Genomic DNA, 22,035 nt, shown 5'->3' with positions numbered 1-22,035 from the left:
GAGAGTTGAAAGATAAAGTTAAGGCATTTTCCCAGCAAAATATAACAAGAAGATAAAGAGATGGAAAGTAGGAGAGATTAAAATTTTAAAAATTAGTCCAAGGATCCTGCTATGAATAATGAGAATTCCCCAGCATGATGAAGAAAATGGAGAGGAAGAAATCATCAAAGGAATATTCTCAGAAATGAAGAACATCAGTTTCCAGACTGAAGAGGCCCATGGAGTGCCCAGCACAGTGAATAAAAATATACCACATCCATCAGAAATTATTAGAACACAGAGGACAGAGAAAAATCCTATGAAATTCCAGAGCAAAAATGCAGGTTTGACCATGAGTAAAGAATCCAAATGCATCAGACCTCTCAAGAGCAATAATGGGTAGCTAGAAAAAAAAATTTTTTTTTAGAAGATAATGAATAAATGCCTTCAAAATACTGAAGGAAAATTATTTCTAACTTAGAATTCTATGTCCAGTGGCAGTATTGGTTTCTGGTGAGAGTAGATATACCTCACAATATCATATTGTCAAGTATTTAAAATCCAAGAAAATTTTACTTTAACGTGTACCCTTTCTGACTAAGCCCTTGGAGGATATATTTCACCAAATCAGAGAGAAAGAAAAACACATAGGATCCAAGGAATCAAAAAAAAAGGGGGGGGGGGGAGTTAAACCAAGAAAAAGCACTCGAAATTCCACGATGATATCTATGCAGCAACCATTTCCTAATGAAACCAGACAGATTGCTCCAAGATATTTCTCCAAAGAAGAAGGAAAGTGATAGAATATCTGATGTATTTAAACATAACGAGAGATTTGCGCTATTAGGGAAGGGCTGGGATTGAAATAGTGATAAATACAGTAAAACCTACAAAAGCTGGAACTTGTATAAGGCAAAAACCTGTCAGAGAAGGCAGCTAAATCATTTTCCACTAAAATGAGCGATAGAAAAGTGGTAAGACTATACCCCGTCAGAGGTGGAAAACTTGCGGGACCTGGGAAAACAAGACAGTTCCATTGTGTGATGGCTCTCACGGGTTTCACTGTACACTGAAGACAATGCAAACTGAACAAGAAAATTATTAACTCGGAGACAGTGGAGATTTGTGCAAAAAGGGGCACAATCACAGTATACTACATGACTTAGCTGGAAACGGTACTATATAGCAAAAACAATAATGTATTGATGATAATCATAATAATCACTATAGGTCTAACTGTATTGGGAGAATGGAGTGACAAAAATATTTGATCGGTGTAGCAAGTGTGGTGGGTGGGTGTTAAAGGGAACTATAGTTTTCTCTTCCATAGAGGAGAGGCAATATTTGATGCTTAAAACCAAAAATTCAAGAAAAAGCAATAAAATTCAAGGCAAAACTTGAGATTCACAAAGACAGCCAAAATATTCAGCTAAAAGAATCAAAAATGGTTGCTTCTGGGGAGCAGGAACTGGTGTCAGAGTGGGCAGAGAGTTTTTTTTCCTAATAAGCCCCATAGAACTGTCCCTTTAATCTATGTGCATTTTTAATGGAAAAAATAAGCCAAATTTTAAAAACTTAACATATATATATATACACACACAAAAAAAAAATGTGTATATATATATATAGATAGATAGATACATACATATACAGAGAAGGAGAGAAAGGAAGACAGATTCGAAACAAATAATTACATAGATGTTTGGTTTAGTGGTTATAGTTATCAATAGTGCTGAATCTATGATGGAAATTTCTTGTTTAGTCTTGTATAAGACCATATCATAAGCTATGTGGCTTTGTCTACCAGGAGGTCAAAGTAGTATTCCTTGAGGAAAACATGTTGGTGCCTGTGATGCTTAAGGTTGTATGGCAACTTGGCTAGGCCATGATTCTCTGTGGTTTGGCAGATATTGGTAATCATCCTCCATTTTGTGATCTGATGTGAGCAACCAATCAGTTGAAAGGGGAGTTTCCTTGGAGATGTGGCCTGCATCCAATATATAGGGATGTTCAGACAAAGCTTGCCCTTTCTGGACCCTGCATCCAATTTGTCATTCTCTGACCTCCGGTTCTTGGGACATGAGTCAGCAGCCTAGTGTCTGACCTGCAGATTTTGGAGTTCACCAGCGTCCGCAGACTCATGAGCCAGAAACCTGCTGTCTGGCCGGTGAATCTTGGGTTCGTCAGCCCCCGGAACCACGTGAGTCAGGAGAAGCCTCCAGCCTGACTCCTGACCCATGGATTTGGGACTCGCCAGCCCCCAGAACTGTGTGAGTCATTTCTGTGAAATAAATCTCTCTCTATATATATTTTTATATATTGGTTTTGCTTCATTGGTTTTGCCCCTCTAGAGAACCCAGCATAACACAGCGCCTTATAGGGTATGTGCAAATTCCAAACATTGGTGAAAGACCATTGTAAGTAATGAGCTACAGACTGGAGTGAGGAACCAGGAAGTGCAGCTTCTGCTAGGCTAGAGTAACTAATGGATGCTACCTGGAGTGTGTTGCTTAATGACAAGGTTAGCCACTGTGACCACATTGTTGTTATCGTTAGGTGCTGTTGAGTCAGTTCTGACTCATAGCAACCCTATGTGCAACAGAACAAAATGCTGCCTGGTCCTGCACCACCCTCACCACCATTGCTATACTTTAGCACATTGTCACAACCGCTTTGTCATTTCATTTCCTTGAGGGTCTTCTTCTTTTTTGCTGACCCTGTACTTTACCAAGCACGATGTCCTTCTCCAGGGATTGATCCCTCCTGATGACATGTCCAAAATACATGAGACAAAGTCTAAACATCTTCGCTTCCAAGGAGCTTTCTGGCTGTACTTCTCCCAAGACAGATTTGTTTGTTATTTCGCCAGTCCATAGTATATTCAGTATTCTATGCCAGAACCATAACTCAAAATCATCAATTCTTCTTTGGTTTTCCTTGCTCATTGTCCAGCTTTTGCATGCATATTGAGATGATTGAAAATACCATACCTTGGGTCATCATGTGCACCTTAGTCCTCAAGGTGACATCTTTGCTTTTTAACACTTTAAAGAGGTCTTTGTAGCAGATTTGCCCAATGCAATATGTTGTTTGATTTCTTGGCTACTGCTTCCATGGGTGTTGACTGTGGATCCAAGTAGAATGAAATCCTTGACAACTTCAGTCTTTTCTCCATTTATCATGATGTTGGTTATTGGTCCAGTTGTAAGGATTTGTTTTTTCTTTATTTTGAGGTGTAATCCATACTGAAAGCTGTGGTCTTTGATATTCATTAGTAAGTGCTTCAAGTCCTCTTTGCTTTCAGCAAGTAATTGTGTCATCTGTGTATTGAAAGTTGTTAATGACTCTTCTTCCGATCCTGATGCCACATTCTTATACCATATTCTTAGATTATTTGCTTAGCATACAGATTGAATAAATATGGTGAAAGGCTACACCCTGGTGCACACTTTTCCCTGATTTTAAACTGCTTAGTGTCCCCTTGTTCTGTTGGAGCTACTACCTCTCAGTTTATGTACAGGTTCCTCATGAGCACAAGTGTTCTGGAATTCTCTTTCTTTGCAATGTTTTCCATAGTTGCTTATGATCCCCACAGTTGAATGCCTTTGCATAGTCAATAAAACACAGATAAATGTCTTCGTGGTATTTTCTGCTTTCAGCCAAGATCCATCTGACATCAGCAATGATATCCCTCATTCCATGCCCTCTTATGACTCTGGCTTAAATTTCTGGCAGCTCCCAGTCAATGTACTGCTGCAACCATTTTTTAATTATCTTCAGTAAAATTTTACTTGTGTGTGAATTAATGATATCGTTTGATAATTTCCACATTCTGTTGAGTCACCTTTCTTTGGAATGGGCCCAAATAAGGATCTCTTCCAGTTGGTTGGCCAAGTAGCTGTTTTCCAATTCTTGGCATAGATGAGTGAGTGCTTCTAGCGTTGCATCTGTTTGTTGAAACATCTCAATTGATACTTTGTCAGTTCCTGAAGCCTTGTTTTTTACCAGTACCCTAAGTGCAGCTTGGACTTCTTCCTTCAATACCATCGGTTCTTGATCATATGCTACCTCCCAAAACAATTGAACGTCAACCAAATATTTTTGGTACAGTGACTGTGTGTATTCCTTCCATCTTCTTTTGATACTTCCTGCATCATTCAATATTTTGCCCATAGAATCCTTCAGTATCACAACTCGAAGCTTGAATATTTTCTTCAGTTCTTTTGGCTTGAGAAATGTTGAGCATGTTCTTCCTTTTTCATTTTCTAACTCCAGATCTTTGTGCATTTCATTTTTTTACTTTTTCTGTTGGAGCTGAAATGTTCTATTCAGCTCTTTTACTTCATCATTTTTTCCTTTCGCTTTAGCTACTCTACATTCATGTGACACCATGGAGGATAATATTCACCTAGAATAACCTTTACTGTCTCCCCTGCTCATGGAAATTAACTCCATTGACTCTAGTAATAGAAATAACCTCCTAGAATCACCGACTCTGAGAAACCCTAAGACCTCAGAGCTCATCTAAACTTATTTTATCCTCTCCTTTTGCCAACAGGGAAACTCAGGGTCTGGGAGATTTAGAATTCTGCCCAATGTTCTCAAAACTGTTTAGCCCCAGAGCCAAAGCAAGAACTCAGATCTTCAAGTCCCTTATCCAGGACAATTCTCTATGGAATCTCTTACCTCTGTCCCCTTATCTCTGAGTCAGAATCAACTTGACAGTAGTGAGTTTGGTTTGCTTTTTTTTGTATCTTAGCCTTTTAGAGAAACTGAAATAAAATTAAACAAATTGAAGTAGTTATTACAGAGTTTTCTAACAATAGAAAACCTTATTTACTTCATTGCATGAAGTAATTACTTTTTCTGCTTGAAATTTGCATTCTTGTCTAAATTCAGAATCTGATAACAGCTTAGGGATGATCATTCTCTTCTTTATAAAATAAGTAATATGTATTTTATTTTCGTAAGTAATTATATGAAAATCTAATTGTAATAGACTTTTTATAGTCTTTCCAAGAAATGCCTATAAACACCACAATGTTCACTTGCACTCATTCTCATTCTGTTAAATAAGGCCTTTGCATTTACTATGGATACTTATGTTTAGATAGTTTTTAATCATAGGTAAAAAACCAATACTACTGTGTCTTAAATGTGAATGGTGTTATAAGTAAATACTAATGGACGATATAAAGAAATAGTTTCTCTCCAGAGACATTTTGCAATTCAAGGAAGCTCACAGACACACAGAAAGAGACACAGGGGTACACACAGTCAGATTTACCTAAGTTCCCTGAAGAAAGAGTATTTGTGAGTCAGGAGGTCTATTTTTGCCTGAAAAAGGAAGCTATTTTTTAAAATGTTTACACACTGCTGTACCGGGACTCCTTGACATTTTAGTCATGTCTACAATGACTCAGTTTACAAAATCATTTTCAGATCTTAGTGCAGGTCATGATGCCATGTACCCTGTTCTCCTACAAGATTCACTGCTACCCTAATGGCAGTTTAATACAAGTTTCAGAAAATAAGGCCACTGTTACTAAAGAGAGACTGTCATAGGCTTCATTTATTTTCCTATGGTACAGAAGCTTTGTAATAACTAGGTCAAAATATGATTTCTGGTTCTAAGACTTAACTGAGAATTCCAGGAAATACTTATGATATCCCAAGGAATGATCTACAGTTATAGTAAGGTCTACTGCCCACCCAAATCCAGAGTTCTCAAAGTTACATGTGAGAAAATAGCATATAGATGTGGTGACCATTGGAAACTATATTAGGCCATTGGATATGTATGAAATTGCCCTTTGGGAATCAGGAGATATTTATGATTTGGTAAATTTAAAAAACAATTTAAATATATATATATATATATATATATATATTGCGAATTTTACCACCTAATCAAGGTTACACAGCTAGAAAGAGGAATAGGTCTCAGGTCTGTGACTCCTGACCCTATGTTCTGCACCACATTGCTAAAAACTCTGAAGAAACCCCAGGGAGGTCATTGTTGTTAGGCAGAATGACTTGGGTACTGAAGAAATCTGAACAGTTTCTCAAATCCAACACTTTTGACCTAAAACCAAACCCATTGCCATGGGTCAGTTCCAACTCATAGAGACCCTATAGCACAGAGTAGAAACCCCATAGGGTTTACAAGGAGTGGCTGGTGGATTTGAACTTCTGACCTCTTGATTAGCAGCCAAGCTCTTAACCACTGTGCCACCAGGGCTCCACATTTGACCTAGATGTGCATATTTTATCCCTAAATTACTGAGGCCAAAACACTGCAAGAACCCAAAAAGTAGCAAAGAAGCTATTCCAGCTGGTGTGACAATGAATCAGATGATTACAAGCAGGGAAATGGGATGTATTTGGTTGTTACTGTCTTAGTTTCCTAGGGCTGCTGTAATAAAATACCTCAAACTGGATGGCTTAGAACAATGGAAACATTGTCTCCCAATTCTGAAGGCTAGGATTCCAAAATCAAGGTGTCCTCTCGGGCCATTCTTTTTCTGATGGCTCTAGGGAAAGAGCCTTCCTTGCCTCTTTCTAGCTTTCAATGGTTCATCATAAACACTTGGCAATCCTTGGCTTGTAGATCACTCTAATCACCGTCTCTGTCTTCACATGAACGTCTTCTCTCTCTGTCTGTCTCTGTCTCTTCTATTTTCATAAGAACACCACTCATACTACATTAGGAGCCACCCTACTTCACCTACTCCACTATGGCCACATGCTATCTGATAACATCTTCAAAGACCCTATTTCCAAAAAAGGTCACATTCACAGGTACCACGGGTTAGGACTTCAACTTATCTTTTTGAGAGACACAATTCATTCATAACACTGTCCCAGATGGATTGCCCAGAAAGGTACTAGAAGGATATACTGAGGAAAACAGAATGTTTAAACAAAGCTTGCCTCAGGTGCAGTAAAAGATCCCCAGAACCAGAGATAAAACTTAGCAACTATCTCATTATCCAGCATTTTGCATTTACAACAATAGTAAAAAATCTACTGCCCAATTATTTTGCACATTAACCACGTACATCTGGCAGTAACGAATGCTGAGGTGTGAGGTGAGAGTAACGCTGGCTGTGATGGTTAAGGTTATGTGTCAACTTGGCTGAGCCATGATTCTCAGTGGTTTGGTAGTTACATAATGATGTAATTTGGCAATTATGTAATGATATAATTTGGCATTTATGTAATGATGTAATTTGGCATTTTTATAATGATGTAACCATCCTTCATTTTTGTAATTTGATGTGGTCATCCTCCATTTTACCATAACTCCCATTGTCACATAATCACCTGTTCTTTGGAGCCTAACCATGTCAATAAGTGAGGAGTGGGCGTACAAGGCAAGACAGACACTGTGGATGGAGTAGAGTCACCAACTGACCAGGATTGAACCATAATTTCGCATAGTAAATAAGAACTCAAACTTTGGAATTAAACTAGCTAGGCCCAATACCTTCCCTACCTTCTACAAGTTGTTAAGATTTTAGGTAAGTTACTTAGCCACCTCATTCTGATGCAACTACTGCACTACTAAGCTTAAAAATGGAGAAAATGCCATCATAGCCAGTGTTATTTTTGCCTCACTCCTCAGTGTTTGTTACTGCCGGATGTAAGTGAGTAATGCACAAAATAGTCACATAGTAGATGCCTTTATCACATAGGTGTTGTGAAGATTAAATGATTAGATATTAAATTATTAGTATTTGGCACAGTGTGTGGCTTAATGAATGGTGACTGTACCTAATAGCCAAAATCAGAGAACTCATTCATTTATTCATACCCCAAATATTAATTGTGTACTTACTATCTGCCAGGTACTAATCTAAGTGATAGAGAAAGAGCAGTGGACAACATGGGAAAGAAAATTCTACACAAGAAGAGTTATGAGGCTAATGACAATGACCTGGAGTTGGCAGGCCCCTGAGTCCCCAGCCATGTTCTATATCCAAAAAGTTTTTGTTCTTGGGCAAAAACACAATGACTATGAGTGGTTAATATGTGAAAAAGGAGCTAAATAAAGAAAATACATACTTTTCAAATAGCTTGTTACATGTATGGTAAATATTGCTCATTTCTTTTTCAAAAATGCATGAAAACCTCTTATTTGACATAGCATTTTGTAAAAAAAAGCAATTATTACCCTTATCTTCTAAAAATTTTTCTCCCCCATCCGATCCCTTCACAGAGACAGGCTTCATATAAAGACAACTTTCTTAGCCTAAAAAGAAGTGCACCTGGATCTGTCCATTGTCCTATACAGTTTTATTTGCTTTCCTGGAATCTTGTCTCTGAAAGACCTCAGGCTGACAAAAGGAAAGCAGATTGTAAAAGAAGTTGGGTAACTGTAGCTTCACAATGATCCATGTCTGAAATGGAACCTCCCTGTTGCAGGCGCCCCTTGTGAACGTTTGTGACAGGCGTGTGTAGGGTAGCCCTGCGGCCTCTTAGTGTTGCTGTGTATGCGTGTGTTCTCCTTCCCCTATTCCCCTGTCCTCACTGGTCTTTTCTTCTTGATTCAGAATACACGTGAAAATTTGTGGACTCTGGATGAATAAATAATTGGAAGGTAGGTTTGATTTTGGTTTTGTGGCCATTTACCATGTTTTTTATGGTGTTTGTCAGCCATATGCAGGGCTGATTGGTAAATAGATTTGGTTATGACTAATAAACCATTTTTCACATCTAAAAATCCATTCACCAAGACACATCTCTTCAGTGACAGTGTGGTGAAACGGGCCACTCCTTTGTTGCTTTAGAAATATGCCTTTTTTTCTCTTTATCCCTTTGGGTTACCCTGTGTTCATATATGTACAGTCCAAAGCCAAAACAGCTAAGAGAAGCACTATCATCAGGTGCCTATCAATGTAGGCTTAAGTAACAGGAAGGAAAAAAGTGAGAGTATGTGTTTTTGCAAAGCTTCAGTGAATAAGCAATTGCAGTAAATAAATAACCACTAGAAACAATGCGGAAAGCAAACTGAACTTATTCCAATTTTTTTCATATTTAAATGAAGTTATGATTTCTTCTTCCCGTACAAATGTATAAATGATTGGTTTTGCACAGCTACAGAAAAGTATTCTTATTTCAATAAATTTCCTTCTTTTAGATTTACCATATGTATCATGAAAAAGTATGATTTTACAGAGTTTGTTGCTTTTAACGTACATTTATAAATCTAAAGTGCCAAATAAATACAACCTTTCAAATAGCAAATAAGCTCCTACAAAAAGAAATTCTTCTAACTAGAACACCTCTCATAGGACTAAGTCCTTTGTTAGCAAGAGAAATTCTAGAAATAGATTTCAGAGTAAAGACCTCATTGTTTATTTTTTATTTTTGTGAAACCAATAAAGTGCTGACAAAGAGTACTATAATGTGCTACTGGAGTATAGAAATAAGGTGCATTTAAGAGTGTTCTTTATTGCTTTTCAAAGGTTGAGCATTGCTAAGCTTACTCCTTTATATTAGTAGCAGATGGATAGTTAGATCCATTTGGGCCTCACCTGAATATTTTTGTTGCTGGGTGCCGTTGAGTTAGTACTGACTCATAACAACCCTATAGGACAAAGTAGAACTGCCCCATAGGGTTTCCAAGAAGTGGCTGGTGGATTTGAACTGCTGACCTTTTGGTTAGCAGCTGAGCTCTTAACCACTGCACCACCAGGACTGAATATTACATACACTCTTTAAAAAATAAAACCTATAGGAATATCGGCATTATCATAATACCGTGTCATTAAGTTCCTATAGATTTAAGCCTGAAATATACAGAATCTAATAGTAAAAGGATATGGTTTTCCATTGACCTTCATATCATATTGATGTAAACTTTATTGTGATACGTACTTGCTTCCTTGAATATGGATATTAAAATATTTAATACTGCACATTCAAAATACAGTAGAGTTGTATTACAGTTCTGAGGACAGGAGGGAAGATGGGATAGGAAAATACAGCCTAACTTTGAAGTCCGTGGGAAAGGCCTAAGGTCATGAGGGAAATGCTGGCGTGCACAAAAGACTGAAATGGAAAATGGGTAGGAAGCTTGTTGCTAACTCCAGAGCAAAAGAAGGTTTTAGAGAAGAACTCTCAACTCTGTATCATAGAATCACCTGGGGAGCATACCAATTCTTAGAAGTGGCTAGCATATAGGTTAAGACTAGAGAAAAGAATTAGGATGCAGGACATAAAAATAGATTTGCAACCTAGAAGCTTTCACTATGCTTTTTCAAAAGCCTATGTATGTTCAGTCCCTGGGTGATACAAACAGTGAAGTGCTCGGCTGCTAACCAAAAGTTTGGTGGTTCAAGTCTACCTTAGAGGTTCCTTGGAAGAAAAGCCTACCCATCTTCTTCCAAAAGAATCAGCCATGAAAACCCTATGGGGCACAATTCTACTCTAATACGTACAGGAGTCACCCTGGGTCAATTGGTATAAGCCAATCAGTTTATACATGTTCAATAATTATACCTTTTCTTGTCTTGTTTTGTTTTGTTTTTGTTTTTGTTTGGTGGTGTGAGGTAAGGGGATAAATTTTTATCATTTACTCTGAGTAGGATTCAGTAAGTGCTTTGTTGCCAATCTGACTCCATTTCCATCTGTAGTCCTGTGGAGTTTAGCTGAATGATGTCTATACCTGTGTGTAGGCGTTCATGTATGTCTAACACTCTGTGTGAATGAAAAGCTAGAAGAGTTCTTTCAAAAATGTTCTCTTGGTTTTGATTAAAGATAAAAATGAAAGCTGTAAGTTTTTGCAAATGATACAAGTGCCTTTTTCTTACAGTGTTTCAATTTATATTTTCAACAGCATTTGTCTTGAAGTCCCTCATTCAAGGACCACACTGCAACCATAGATCATTTATGTATAATTTGGTAGCTGATTGACATTTGAAATTACTGTGACAGGTGTTCTCACATTGTTTCTGCTGATCTGATAAAAAGCATATTGCCAGAAAACAGTGTGAAGAACTCAGATTCCTCAGAATCAATTTGAAGTACATTTTGAAATGAGAATTGCTATAAAGAAGCATTTTGGAAAGGGGTAGGGTGGGGAGAACAGTTCTTGAAATGAAAATACCGTTCAATAGAACAAATTTATTTCTTCAATGGAGACTATATATACTGTGCTTTAATTTATTCATCATCATTATTGTCCTTGAAATTGTTTTCTGCTACTGTCCACATGATGGCCCCATGAAGCCCAGAAGAGACCATGAAAACAACTCCATGTGTGTTCCTGGTGAAATGCTTCAATACATTTCAAAATAAGAATATACTAGAGAGACAAGAAATACTGAAGGCTGAAGACTAAAAAATAAAAAGAAACCTCTTTTATATATAATGGTCCATCAGTGCCACCACTAATCTGTAAAACAGGTAGCAGCTGTGTTAAATAATTTATGTGGGAATAAAAATTGTTTTTCTGTTACTTTTGCTGTTGAGGATAACATTCCATAAACTCATCGTATTTTTTATCTAGACTTAAGAAAAGTACTGCCGTGGCAATTTTTAAAATTGGAATTCTATTTATCTCTTTGCAAATAACTTCTTCTCTTCCTTCTATGGTGTCCTGCCTCTCTCGCCTACCCCACCCTGGTTTCACCCACCCTCTCCCTTAGCCAAAGGCAATTGTGAAATATGGAAACAGTCATGTCATACTGCTATTTGGGATATTCTTAATAAATGCCCCCTGTATTTCAGAGGTGGACTGAAGAAGTCAGCTAATGGAATTTCGTTTTGATTACTTATTTGAATTTTGGATGCAAAGAACCCTGATCCAATTCCGCTAATTTATCATAATCATAATTTGATACATACAGCTGCCTCATTAGATTTAAGGTCCTTTCAAGAATATATTGATTATTAAAGCTTTTGATTATCTAATAATAATATTCATAAAATGTCCTATTCTCTAGTTCCATTTTTTTGACTCATTAATGGGTACTGGGTTTCAAATTTTCTCTTCAGTCATACTGTCTTCCTAACAGTTACCAAATTATAATGTTGAAATGATACAAAGCAACAAGGCATTTCAAATGTTATATATTGGCGCCCATAACTTTTCCCTTCCCCTTTCAAGCTACTCTTCTTGTTAACCGTAAGAAGTCTGTATCTTAAACTCAAAGTTAAGCATGATATTCCAGAGTCTAATGACTCCTGTTGCCTACCTTACACTTTCTATGTAGAGAGAGGTGGTATAGGAAAGCTCTTGAACTGAAATGTGAAACTTGTTGTTCAAACTTAATGAAATAATCGAATGAGAACATTAACATTAATACATGCCAATTCAAACAAGTTAATGTTTTAAAAGTGTGATTAACACTTAGTATTATCACCAAAAAGAGAAGAAGGAAAAAAAAAAAAAGCATTGGTTATATATGAACTTCTCAATCAAATGATTCATTAATCTTTTGAACAATGTGTTCGGGAACACCAAGAGCATTCCAAGCACTGGTCTAGGCGGTAGAGATTTAACAGTAAATGAGATAGACCTGGTTAGAGCCTTCAAGGAGCTTACAGTCTGTTGGGTATGCAAGCAAGTAAAGAGACAATTACATCAAGGGATAACAGGGACTTTGGTTGGAGAGAACAAGGTTCTAGAGAATATAGAAAAAACACATCCAGAGAAGGAATTGTCAGAGGAATCTCCTTGAGTAAAGTGACATCCATTTGGAAATCTAAAAGAAGAAGAGAAATTAGCCAAGCTGGCTGGGCTAGTGATGGAGGCAGAGGAACAAGAGCCTGGTATACTCAAGGAACTGGAAGAAGATCTGGATGACTGAATGAGCAAAGGTGGGGCAGAGTGAGGACAGATGAGGCTAGAGAGCAAACAGGACCCCAGTCATGTAGGGTCACAATCATAGGGCCACAGAAGAGGGTCAGAATGGTGATGTGGTAGGTGTCTTATATGAGTTGACTTGAGGTGCCTATGGGTATCCAAGTGAGGTTTAAAATAGGCAATTGCCATCAAGTCAATTCCAACTCATGGCAACCTCATGCGTTGCAGAGTAGAACTGTGCTCCATAGGGTTTTCAAGGCTGGGACCTTTTGGAAGCAGATTGTCAAGGCTTTTTACCAAAGTACTTCTGTTTGGATTCGAATCACCAACCTTCTGTTAGTAGTCAAGTATTTAACTCTTTCCACCACCCAGGGTAACATGAAAATATATGGAGGATTTAATTTTGAAACTTATGATTTTGTAGTTAACTTGTATACATTTGAACTGTGATGTGTGGTGTTGGAAAAGAATATTGAATATGCCATGGGTTGTGTCATGGATTGAATTGTGTCCCCCCAAAATATCTGCCAACTTAGCTAGGTCATGATTCCCAGTATTATATGATTGCCTACCATTTTGTCATCCGATGTCATTTCCCTATGTGTTGTAAATCCTACCACTACGATGTAATGAGATGGGATTAGTGGCAGTTATATTGATGAGATCTACAAGATTAGATAGTGTCTTAAGCCAGTCTCTTTTGAGATAGAAAAGAGATGTGAACAGAGAGACATGGGGACCTCATACCACCAAGAAAGCAACACTGGGAGCAAAGCACATCCTTTGGACCTGGTATCCCTGTGCCTAAAAAGCTCCTTGACCAGGAAATGATTGATGACAAGGACCTTTCTCCAGAGGTGACAGAGAGAGAAAGCCTTCTCCTGGAGCTGGCAGCCTGAATTTGGACTTGTAACCCACTAGACTGTGAGAGAATAAATTTCTTTTTGTTAAAGTCATCTACTTATGGTATTTCTGTTATAGCAGCATTAGATGTCTAAGACAGGCTGCCAGAAGAACAAACAAATCAGTCTTAGAAAGTATACAAGCAGAATGCTCGTTAGAAACAAGGGTGGTGAGACTTTGATTGACTTACTTTGGACACATCATCAGGAAAGACCAATTGTTAGAAAAGAACATCATGAATGGTAAAGTAAATAATGAGAGAAAGACTCAAGGAGATGGATTGACACAATAGTCCAAACAGTGAACTCAAACATACCAATGATCATGAAGATGGCACAGGACGGGCAATGTTTTGTTCTTTGTAAGGTCACTATGAGTCAGAGCTGACTTAGTGGTAACTAGCAACAGTTAACTTGGAAGTATGTGTAATTAACAGGAAGCTGAATTTCTTGAGATTTCTTTGTTAGTTTATTGGAAAATTCTTTGACTTATGTCCTGTTACACATTTATAACTTATTTAGTGCTATACCTGTAGCTCTCTCAAGACATTTCAGAATATATGCTTAAAAAATATTTTATTGAGGTGGAGCCAAGATGGCAGAGTAGTCAGTTGCTTCCTGTGGTCCCTCGTATAACTAAGACCTGAAAAAAACAAGTGAATCAATTATATATGACAATTTAGGAGCCCTGAACATCAAAGGCAAAGTTAAGGAATCAGACTGAGGGGCAGGGGGTGGGAGAGATGGTTCAGAAACAGCAAGGAGTTGCCAGAACTGATCCAGTGGGAACTGGCTCCCCAAGGCTGGATCCACTGGTGCGAGTGTGGTGAGGCAAGCAGTGGTGTTTAGGATGCATTTTCCACATCAGGAGAGACCAGGGAGCAGAGGGCCCACTCACAGCTCCAGAATCAGTGAAAAGCAGCACAAAATCAGCAAAAGATAAGTACTTGTGTCTATGCTACCATGCAGAGCAAAAAAAACCCCTTTGGGAAAAAACAGTCTCCCATTTACCTGACCCCTCCCTGCTCTGCACCAGATCCCGAGTTGGCTTCAGTAATAGCTGCTTTCCCTGGGCCAGAAGTAGGACATGTCATGCACTGTGAACCATTCTCCTGGCTTTGAAGAAGGAATAAATTAACAAACAGGGGAAAAGGTAATCTGCTGGCTCCCCTAATCTGGGAACTCAGGGCAGAAACAGCTCCTTTGCCTAGGCATAGGCATAAGGGGTCCACAGACCTTGAATGTCGTTCAGCCCTGCATAGACCTGTGTGGGCCCATTTCAACAGTGTAGGCCCTCATTAGCATAGTACGACAGGGTATATACCTGAAGTCTAACTTCAACTGTTTCAGCTATATAGTGGAGAGGGAGGTTCGAGATATTTGATGATGCCCTGCCTATTAAACAGGGTCCTCACCTACCCACATCAGGGGCCTGAAGACTGGTGGCTCCACCCATACCACCTAGGCACCCATAACAGGGGTCCAAGGATAAATGCTGTCTCCCAGTCCTTACAGCCAACAGTACTGGGTGTCCATAGTCTGGCTGCAAAACCCACTCTCCTACATGCTGTAGGGGACAGGGACATGCATTCCTCACACACTCTCAGGGGTATTTGTCAGGCCTCTGCCTTGCTCAGCACATGACCCCCTACTGTAGCCAGATACCTATGCCTTCACCAATCACCCCTGCTCATCTAAGACTGTAGGTGAAAGCCTGCACCACAGTCACTTGGTGACTGACTACCTAGACACCTGAGCTGAATCCATACAAGAAAAGTAAATGGACTCCTGGGCTCATATATATAGTAGCAACTCTAACCACCTGGTGACAGGACATTAGAGCTTCAAGGGCACCAAAATTCGAACAAGCTCACTCGACAGCCTATTTGGGTATATCAAAACAAAACAGGAAGCTAGGACACAGCAAACATAAGAAAAAAAACACAGTAACTTACTGATGGCTCAGGGACAACAGTCAATATCAAATCACATAAAAAGGCAGACCATTATGGCTTCAGCAATTAACAAACAGGGGAAAAGGGAAAAGAATCAAGAAATCTTCCAGATGAAGAGAATACCCTGAAATTACCAGAGGTAGAATACAAAAGATTAATGTACAGAACTCTTCAAGAGATCAGGCAAAACACAGAACAAGCCAAGCAGCACACAAAGCATTAGAGGAACATAAGAACATTGGAAAAGAGCATAATGACAAATTTAATAGGCTGCAAGAATCCATAGAGAGACAGCAAACAGAAGTCCAGAAGATTAACAATAAAATTTCAGAATTAGACAACTCAATAGAAAGTCATAGGAGCAGAATTGAGGTAATGGAAGTCAGAATTAGAAAGAGTGAAGATAAAGCACTTGTCACCAACATATTTGAGGCAAAATCAGATAATTTTTTTAAAAAATGAAAAAAACCTAAGAATTATGTGGAACTTTATCAAGAGGAATAACCTGCGAGTGACTGGAGTACCAGAACGGGGGGATAAACAGAAAATACAGAGAGAATTTTTGAAGATTTGTTGGCAGAAAACTTCCCTGATATCATAAAAGATGAGACGATATCTATCCAAGATTCTCATCAAACCCCGCACAAGGTAGATCCCAAAAGAAAGTCACCAAGAAATACTATAATCAAATTTGCCAAAACCAAATATAAAGGGAGAATTTTAAGAGCAGCTAGGGATAAATAAAAGTCACCTACAAAGGAGAGTCAGTAAGACTAAGCTCAGACTGCTCAGCAGAAACCATACAGGCAAGAAAGCAACAGGATGACATATATAAAGCCTTGAGGGGAAAAAAATTGCCAGCCAAGAATTACATATGAAAGCAAATTTAGGACATTTCCAGATAAACAGAAGTTTAGGGAATTTGCAAAAACCAAACCAAAAGTACTGGAAATACTAAAGGGAATCCTCTGGTTAGAAAATCAGTAACATCAGGTAACAACCCAAGACTAGAACACAGGACAGAGCAACCAGATATCGACCCAGATATGGAAATCACAAAAATAAAGCTAAAAGACTCAAAACAGGGAAACAGAGACATAATTATGTAAAAGATGACAACATTAAAACAAAAAAAGAGGGACTAAAAATATAGTCTAGATCTTTCATATGGAGAGGAAGTAAAGGCAATATAAAGAAAATAAAAGACTGGTTTAAACTTAGAAAAATAGGGGTAAATATTAAGGTAACCACAAAGGAAACTAGCAATCCTACACATCAAAATAAAGAAAAACAAAGACTCAACAAATACAAAATCAACAATGAAAAGAGGAAAAGAAAATATATAAAGAAAAACGACTTAGCACAGAAAATTAACTAGAAAAAGAAACTGTCAACAATACACACACCCACACACAGACGACATCAAAATGACAGCACTAAACTCACACCTATCAATAATCACGCTGAAGTAAATGGACTAAACGCACCAATAAAGAGACAGAGATCGACAAAATGGATAAAAAACACGATCCTTCTGTATGCTGCCTACAAGAGATACACCTTAGACTTAAAGATGCAAACAAACTAAAGCTCAAAGGATGGAAAAAAATATATCAAGCAAACAACAATCAAAAAAGACCAGCAATGGCAATATTAACTTCTGACAAAGTAGACTTTAAAGTAAAATTTGCCACAAAGGATAAGGAAAGACACTATAAAATGATTAAAGTGTCAATATACCAGGGGGATATAACCATAACAAATATTTATGCACCAAAAAACAGGGCTCCAAAATACATAAAACAAACTCTAACAGCATTGAAAAGGGAGACAGATAAAATTAAATTAAAAAAACAGCACTGAAAAGAGAGAGAGATAGCTCCACAATAATAGTAGGAGACTTCAACACACCACTTTCAGTAAAGGACAGAACATCCAGAAAGAAGTTCAGTAAAGACACAGAAGATCTAAATGCCACAATCACCAACTTTACTTCATAGACATGTACAGAACACTCCACCCAACAGCAGCCAAGTATACTTTCTTTTCCAGTGCACATGAAACATTCTCCAGAATAGATCACATATTACACCATAAAGCAAGCCTTAACAGAATCCATAGCATCAAAATATCACGAAGCATCTTTTCTGACCATGAAGATAGAAATCAGTAACAGAAAAAGCAAGGAAAAAAAGAAAAAAATCAAACACATGGAAACTAAACAACACTTTGCTCAAAAACTACTGGGTTATAGAAGAAATTAAAAATGGAATAAAGAAACTTCTACAATCAAATAAGAATGAAAACACTTCCTACCAGAACTTTTGGGACACAGCAAAAGCATTGCTCAGAGGTCAGTTTATAGCAATAAATGCATACATCCAAAAAGAAGAGAGGGCCAAAATCAAAGAATTATCCCTACAACTCGAACAAATAGAGACCAGCAAAAGAAGCCCTTGGGTACCAGAAGAAAGCAAATAATAAAAATTAGAGCAGAATTAAATGAAATAGAGAACAGAAAAAACAATTGAAAGAGTTAACAAGACCAAAAGCTGGTTCTTTGAAAAGATTAACAAAATCGAAAAACCACTGGCCAAACTGACTAAAGAAAAACAAGAGAGGAAGCAAATAACTGAAATAAGAAATGAGATGGGTGGTATCACAACAGACCCAACTGAAATTAAAAGAATCATAATAGAATACTGTGAAAAATTGTACTCTAACAAATTTGAAAACCTAGAGGAAATGGATAAATTTCTAGAAACTCACTACCTTCCTAAACTAACACAAACAGAGGGAGAACAACTAAATAAACCCCATGACAAAAGAAGTGATTGAAAAGGTAATTTAAAAACTCCCAGCCAAAAAAAAAAAAAAAACACCCTGGCCCTGATGGCTTCGCTGGAGAATTCTACCAATCTTTCAGAGAAGAGTTAACACCATTACTACTAAAGGTTATTTCAGAGCATAGAAAAGAATGGAATACTCCCAAACTCATTTTATGAAGCGAGCATAACCCTTATACCAAAACCAGGTAAAGACACCACAACACAAAGAAAATTATGACCAATATCGCTCATGAACTTAGACACAAAAATCCTCAACAAATTTCTAGCCAATAGAATTCAACAACATATCCAAAAATACTTCACCATGACCAAGTGGGATTCTTACCAGGTATGCAGGGATGGTTCAATGTTAGAGAAACAATTAATGTAATCCATCATATAAATAAAACAAAAGACAAGAACCACGTGATCTTATCAATTGATGCAGAAAAGGCATTTGACAAAGTCCACACTCATTCATGATAAAAACTCTCAGCAAAATAGGAATAGAAGGAAAATTCCTCAACATAATAAAGGGCATCCATACAAAGCCAACAGCCAACATCATCCTAAATGGAGAGAGTCTGAAAGCATTCCCCTTGAGAACAGAAACCAGATAAGGATGCCGTTTATCACCGTTCTTATTCAACAATGTGCTGGAGGTCCTAGCCAGAGCAGTTAGGCTAGATAAAGAAAAAAAGAGCATCCAAATTGGTAAGGAAGAAGTAAAAGTATCTCTATTTGCAAATGATATGATCTTATACACAGAAAACCCTAAAGATTCCACAAGAAAACTACTGGAACTAATAGAAGATTTCAGCAAAGTATCAGGATACAAGATAAACCTACAAAAATCAGTTGGATTTCTCTACACCAACAAAGAGAAGGTCAAAGAGGAAATCACCAAATCAATACCATTTACAATATTCCCCAAGAAGATAAAAAAAAAAAAAACTTAGGAATAAATCTAACCAGAGACATAAAAGACCTATATAAAGAAAAGTACAAGATACTACTGCAAGAAACCAAAAGAGACCTACGTAAGTGGAAAAACATACCTTGCTCATGGGCAGGAAGACTCAGCATTGTTAAGATGTCTATCCCACCCAAAGCAATCTATAGATACAATACAATCCTGATCCAAATTCCAATGACATTTTTTAATAAGATGAAGAAACAAATCACCAACTTCATATGGAAAGGGAAGAGGCCCTGGATAAGTAAAGCATTACTGAAAAACAAGAACAAAGTGGGAAGCCTCACACTACCTGATTTTAGAACCTATTATACCTCCACAGTAGTCAAAACAGCCTACTACTAGTACAACAGCAGACACATAGACCAATGGAACAGAACTGAGAATCCAGAAGTAAATTCATCCACTTATGAGCAGCTGATATTCGACAAAGGCCCAAAGTTCATTAATAGGGGAAAAGACAGTCTCTTTAACAAATGATGCTGGCATAACTGGATATCCATCTGCAAAAAAATGAAACAAGACCCATACCTCACACCATGCACAAAAACTAACTCAAAATGGATCAAAGACCTAAATATAAAATCTAAAACAATAAAGATCATGAAGGGAAAAATAGGGACAATGCTGGGAGCCCTAATACGTGGCATAAGCAGAATACAAAACATTACTAACAATGTACACACACCAGTAGAGAAACTAGATAACTGGGAACACTTATGCTCATCAAAAGACTTCATCAAAAGAGTAAAAAGACAACCTACAGACTGGGAAAAAAAATTTCATCTACGACAAATCCAATCAGCATCTAATCTCTAAAATCTATAGGATACTGCAAAATCTCAACAACAAAAAGGTAAATAACCCAATTAAAAAATGGGCAAATGATACGAACAGGCACTTCACCAAAGAAGACATTCAAATGGCTAACAGATACATGAGGAAATGCTCTCGATCATTAGCCATTAGAGAAATGCATATCAAAACTACAACGAGATACCATCTCACCCCAACAAAGCTAGCATTAGTCTAAAAAGCACAAAATAATAAATGTTGGAGAATTTGTGGAGAGACTGGAACACTAATACACTGCTGGAGGGAATGGAAAATGGTACAACGACTTTGGAAATCAATTTGGTACTTACTTAAAAACCTAGGGATAGAACTACCATACAATCCAGCAATCCCACTCCTTGGAATATATCCTAGAGTAGTAAGAGCCCTCACATGAATAGATACATGCACACCTATGTTCATTGCAGCACTGTTTACAACAGCAAAAAGATGGGAACAACCAAGGTGCCCATCAAAAGACGAATGGACAATCAAATAATGGTATATTCACACAATGGAATACTAGGCAACTATGAAGAAAAACAATGAATCCCTGAATCACCTCATAGCATGTAGGAATATGGAAGACATTATGCTGAGGGAAATTAGTCAGTAGCAAAATGACAAATATTTTATGAGACCACTATTATAAGAACTCAAGAAAAGGTTTAAATTCAGAAGAAAATATTCTTTGATGGTTGCAAGAGTGGGAAGGGAGGGAGAGGGTATTCACTAATTAGTAGACAAGAATTATTTTAGGTGAAGGGAAGGTCAACATGCAATACAGGGGAAGTGAGCACAATTGGACTAAACCAAAAGCTAAGAAGTTTCCTGAATACAACCAAACACTTTGAGGGACGGAGTTGCAGGGGCCATGGTTTCAGGGGACATCTAAATCAATTGGCATAACAAAGTGTATTAAGAAAACATTTTGCATCCCACTTTGGTGAGGGGCGTCTGGGGTCTCAAAAGCTAGGAAGCGGCCATCTAAGATGCATCAATTGGTCTCAATCCACCCGGAGCAAAGGAGAATGAAGAATACCAAAGCCACAGGGGACAGAAAGGGCCACATAAACCAGAAACTCCATCAGTTTGAGACTGGAAGAACTAGATGGTGCCCAGCTACCACCAATGATGGCCCTGACAGAGAACACAACAGAGAATCCCTGATGGAGCAGGAGAAAAGTGGGATGCAGAACTCAAATTCTAGTAAAAAGACCAGACTTAATGGTCTGACTGAGACTGAAGGGACCCCCAGAGAACATTGCCCCCAGACTCTCTGTTAGCCCAAAACTAAAACCATTCTCAAAGCCAACTCTTCAGACAAAGATTAGACTGGACTATAAGACATAAGGAAACCCTGGTGGCATAATGGTTAAGTGCTACGATTGCTAACCAAAGGGTCGGCAGTTCAAATCCACCAGGCACTCCTTGGAAACTCCATGAGGCAGTTCTACTCTGTCCTATAGGGTCGCTATGAGTTGGAATCAACAGCACTGGGTTTTCTGGGTTATAAGACATAAAATGATACTGGCAAGGAGTGTCCTTCTTAGCTCAAGTAGACACAGGAGACTATGTGGGCACCTCCTGTCTAGAGTTGAAATGAGAAGGCATAGGGGGACAGGAACTGGTTGAATGGACAAAGCAAATACAGGGTGGAGAGGAGGAACATGCTGTCATATTATAAGGAGAGCAACTAGGGTCACATAACAATGCTTAAGTTTTTATATGAGAAACTGACTTGACT

At 38.0% G+C, this 22,035-nt stretch overlaps 1 protein-coding gene across 6 annotated transcripts in view; it reads left to right on the top strand.

Moving 5' to 3' along the window:
• Nucleotides 1-22,035, top strand: part of HS3ST5 (heparan sulfate-glucosamine 3-sulfotransferase 5) — a 361,222-nt gene that overhangs the window by 202,336 nt on the left and 136,851 nt on the right. Inside the window, exon 3 of one of the 6 annotated variants that reach the window (XM_049899313.1) lies at nucleotides 8,535-8,581. The exons of 4 other annotated variants lie outside the window; for them this stretch is intronic. The gene's annotated coding sequence lies outside the window, so the exon portion shown is untranslated. Of the gene's footprint in view, nucleotides 1-8,277; nucleotides 8,582-22,035 lie in introns of those variants that run through there. One more of the 6 variants, XM_049899329.1, reaches the window with a different exon arrangement.

This window comes from Elephas maximus, chromosome 1, assembly GCF_024166365.1.
Source record: "Elephas maximus indicus isolate mEleMax1 chromosome 1, mEleMax1 primary haplotype, whole genome shotgun sequence".
Taxonomy (NCBI): domain Eukaryota; kingdom Metazoa; phylum Chordata; class Mammalia; order Proboscidea; family Elephantidae; genus Elephas; species Elephas maximus.
This window is presented reverse-complemented; position numbering and strand designations above follow the sequence as displayed.